This window comes from Puma concolor, chromosome B3 (genome assembly GCF_028749965.1).
Source record: "Puma concolor isolate L17-30 chromosome B3, mPumCon1.1.hap2, whole genome shotgun sequence".
Classification (NCBI taxonomy): domain Eukaryota; kingdom Metazoa; phylum Chordata; class Mammalia; order Carnivora; family Felidae; genus Puma; species Puma concolor.
In genome coordinates, this window is record NC_141672.1 from 58,516,447 (window position 1) to 58,520,985 (window position 4,539).

Here is a 4,539-nt window from a genome sequence, read left to right on the forward strand (position 1 = left end):
TGACGCAGAGCTCAGTCTCATGAACCGTGTGATCATGACCCATGCCGAATTCAAGAGTGAGATGCTTAACCAACTGAGCCACCCAAGTGCCCCTTTATTTTTTTTAAGACTTTTTTTTAATTTCTAAATAATCTCTATACCCAGCATAGGGCTTGCATTTAGAATCTTGAAATCAAGAGTTACATATCCCACCAACTGAGCTAGCCAGGTGCCCCTAAAATAGTGTTTAAACAGAGAGTGAGAATCAATACTGAGGTTTAGCAACATGATTCTAGGAAGATGAATTAAACAAGGCAGCACCACCTCAGCAATGGAGGTATTTGAACTATTACAAAACAAATCAGAGCCAAGACTCAATTACTGCAACTGAAGGATAACAATGAACTTGATTATAAAGAATGAGACCAAAAAGCAATACAAGAAGTGAGTTTAAAACCATAGCATGGAAGGAATTCTGACAGGATGGAGTAAAGACCTGTGGAAATCTGCTCTTCAATTAAACCAATGAGAACAATAGCAAAAGTTGTCAAAGTCAACTTTTCCTGAACTCTGAAAATTTATCAAAGGCTTGCAACAATTCAAGGAGCATTATTTGAAAAGAATGACTGAACTTCAGAAATCAGGTCCAAATGATATAGGATATTAGACTTGAGTCAGAGTGTAATGATTCTTTTTTTTTTTTTTTTTAATTTTTTTTTTTCAACGTTTATTTATTTTTGGGACAGAGAGAGACAGAGCATGAACGGGGGAGGGGCAGAGAGAGAGGGAGACACAGAATCGGAAACAGGCTCCAGGCTCTGAGCCATCAGCCCAGAGCCTGACGCGGGGCTCGAACTCACGGACCGTGAGATCGTGACCTGGCTGAAGTCGGACGCTTAACCCACTGCGCCACCCAGGCGCCCCTCAGAGTGTAATGATTCTTGAGTAGGATGATTTTATTTAGTCTTCTGGACCAAAAATTTGCCAGCCTGTCCTTGAACTAGGCAAGTTAATATATATATAAAGCATCAGCACTGGTAAGTAATACTGCCCTTTTCCCTAAAAGCAGACTTTCTCCTAATACCTCACACAAGGCTAGGGATACTATTAACTTCTGCAAACAAACAAACATACAATCCTCCCCCCCCCCAACCCCCGCCACAAATAAATGGTTGTATGAATGAATGGGTGAATGATGGCCTGCTCTACTCTTGTATGAAATTATCTGGCTGGCTTATTATTCATAGAGAGACTCCATAAGATGTGTCTAATGCATACCATCCTGGGCAGTTACTTAAAACCTCTCAATCTTAGTTTCTTCATGTATAAACTGGAGTTGATAAGGCAGCACTGTCAACTTTGCATAGTAGCAGTATCATAGCCAGTGAGGATTATCCAAGCCATGATTATTGCTAATTGATAAAAATAGTATTGCTAATAGATAGATGATATTATTGGGAGGGGAATGTGAGAATGCCCAACACAGTACCTGGCATAGACTCACTTTCAATAAATGTTTGCTAAATGAATATACAAACAAATGAAAGAACAGATCAATACATGAGATCCCTTTATGGAGAGGGATAGTTCATGAGTATGGGCCACCTTCAGGCTGATCCATTGATGTACTAGGTGTTTTACAGTCATTACATTCCCTTACCAGGTATAGGACTCATCCAAGGAGTGAAGAAATGACCTGCAGGCACTTTGGGGCTTAGAAGAGTGTGGGGGCTGAAAGGCAGATTGGAAAACAATAAGAAGAGAGATGAATAAGATAAGAGATTGGAAAAGGGGATGAGGGTGAAAAAGTATAGTGGGAATTAAAATAGGAAAATTTAAAAATGTAAGCATTATAAATTCTGAGGCTTATCACACCAGCAATATCACACAGCAGAATTATCAGCTGATTCATGTAAAGCCAGTTTAACGTATTTAAAATAAGATGATATTGCTATTGTCCTGCCCTCAATAAGCCTACAGGTGATGGGGTTAATAACATAAACCAGAATAAGATACTCTAGCTGACACTACACTGTATTCCTTTCTATTTCCTATACTCTGAGTCATAAATTTACACCTTAAAAATGCTAACACATAGGGGCACCTGAGTTGCTCAGTCAGTTGAGCATCTGACTTGATTTCGGCTCAAGTCATGATCCCAGGGTCGTCTGATAGAGCTTTGTGTAGGTCTCCATGGTGAGCATGGATCCTGCTTAAGATTCTCTCTCTCTCTCTCTCTCTCTCTCTCTCTCTCTCTCTCTCTCTCTCCCCCACCCCCAGGCTTGTGCTCTCTCTCTCTCTAAAATTAAAAAAAAAAATGAGTGGAGTCTGGGTGGCTCAGTTGGTTAAGCGTCCGATTCCCAGTTTTGGCTCAGATAATGATCTCATGATTTTGTGAGTTCTAGCCCTGCATCTGGCTCTGTGCTGGCAGTGTGGAGCTTGCTTGGGATTCTCTGTCTCTCCCTCTCTCTCTCTCTTGGCATCTCCCCTGCTCACACTGTCTCTGTCTCTCTCAAAATAAATAAATACATTTTTAAAATAAAAAAATGAATAAAATAAATTTAAAAATGCTAACACTTAGCTTATATGTTTTAAGTATACCATAAAAGCTGAAAAAATGCACCATATACATATTTAGAGGTAGATGCTGGTATTAAAGCTTAATACTAGAATAACAAACAATCTAAGTTTAGATATGTGGCTTATTGTGTGCCAAGCATTGTTGGAAGCTTTGAAGTATTTTTAGTCTTAGTCATATACTCCTCATGAAAACCCAGTAACATGCTAGTAATATCCTCACCTTGCAGTTAAGGAAACAGAGGCATGGGAGATGAAATAGTTTGCCTGCCTTTACTCAGGCTAGGGCTAAAATTTGAAGCTAAGCAGTCAAATACCAGAATTTTTTCACAAAATTTACTATCTTGACTTAGAAAAATTGCATTATGCTTTGTCATTATGTAATAGGATTTGTCTTTTCATAGTGCTTTCTGAAAATAGAGGACATGGGAAGTTGTGATTGACATTGGGAAAAAATAGACAAACATGAGGCCCAGAAGTGAGACTTTTACTACAAAATGTCCTCTGCAGCTAACTACGCCTCTGCCCTCATGTTCATGCTAGCCTCGGAATCACAAGCAACTGCTTATACAATTGTGTATACATCTGCTTTTATATTTAATGGGGTTTGGCTTGTTTTCTACCTCAGCTCCAGGCATTTTGCTCAAAAAACACCTTATGAAAAGAAATGTGCAACGTATCACAAGAGAAGGGCTTCCAGGAGATAGAACTCTTCCTGAATTGGTCCATATTGGCTGTGTAATATGGGACCGATCATTTAAATTTTATTTACCTTTGCTGTTTTGTCTCAAAAATTAACACACCACAATACTGTATTTTATACTTCAAAGTTATCAAGAGACTCGATCTGAAATGTTCTAACCATACAAAATAAAAGATAATTATGTGATGCCCTAGAGGTGTGAGCTATTGCTATGTTACTGATCATATTGCAGTATATATTATATGTGTACCAATCGATGTGAACCAATGTTGTTCAAGATGTGTGACACCTTAAATTTAGGTGAGGTTATATGTCAGTTATATCTCAATTTAAAACATTTTAAAAGTGCATTGAAAGGAATACAAATTGAGGGGTGCCTGGGTGGCTCAGTAGGTTAACCATCCAACTCTTGATTTCAGCTCAGGTCATGATCTCATGGTTTGTGAGTTCAAGCCCTGGGTTGAGCTCTCTGCCCCTTCCCTCTCACTGCCCCTCCTTGCTCTATATCTCAAAATAAATAAATAAATTTTGAGAGCGAGAGAGAAAGTGAGAGAGAGAGAGAGAAAGAGAGAGAATCCCAAGCAGCCTCCACACTGTCAGCATGGAGCCTGATGCTAGGCTCAAACTCACAAACCCTGAGATCATGACCTGAGCCAAAACCAAGAGTCAGACACTTAACTAACTGAGTCACCCAGGAACCCCAAGAAACAAACTTTAAAAAAATTGAACACATCAGACTGTGCCATAGTATGGATTCCTCTCAGCAATAACATATCACAGCTGAGAGAAATTCTCCTCCTTCCCTGAACTGGGCCTTCTAATAGTGACTTCTTCTGTTGGCTTGTGCTTTGACTGGACTGTGTTATGGCTTATTACCCATTGCTTTCTGCAGAGCCATGTGATAACTGAAAATAATTCAGAGTTTCTGTTAGAAGGCCTCAATGCTCAGGCTTAACACGGAGCTTTCTACAAGATTTTGTAAATCTTATAACAAGAATTTCTAGGAATTTCTCTTCATGTTTCTTTCTTTTTAAATTTGTTACAAATTCTTGGACTTTAAGAAATTCCATCTCCTTTACACTGTATGAAATTTACTGAAAATACGTTTGCTGTATTTCTTATTATAAAGTCTTTCTTCTGGGGTAAAGTGGACACTATGTGTTTGTGTGTGTGTTTGTTTTAGAAAAAACACAATGAGAACATAGATTTCACATTTTACTTTTAACAAAATATATGGTTGGAGAGAGATGGATTTAATAAAATACATTAAATTAATTAGC

General features: G+C 38.6%; 1 pseudogene; it reads left to right on the forward strand.

Annotated features, from left to right (window-relative positions):
* Positions 1 to 1,334: 1,334 nt before the first annotated feature.
* On the forward strand, positions 1,335 to 1,412 carry LOC147579990 (U4 spliceosomal RNA; annotated as a pseudogene).
* The last annotated feature ends 3,127 nt before the right edge of the window (positions 1,413 to 4,539 follow it).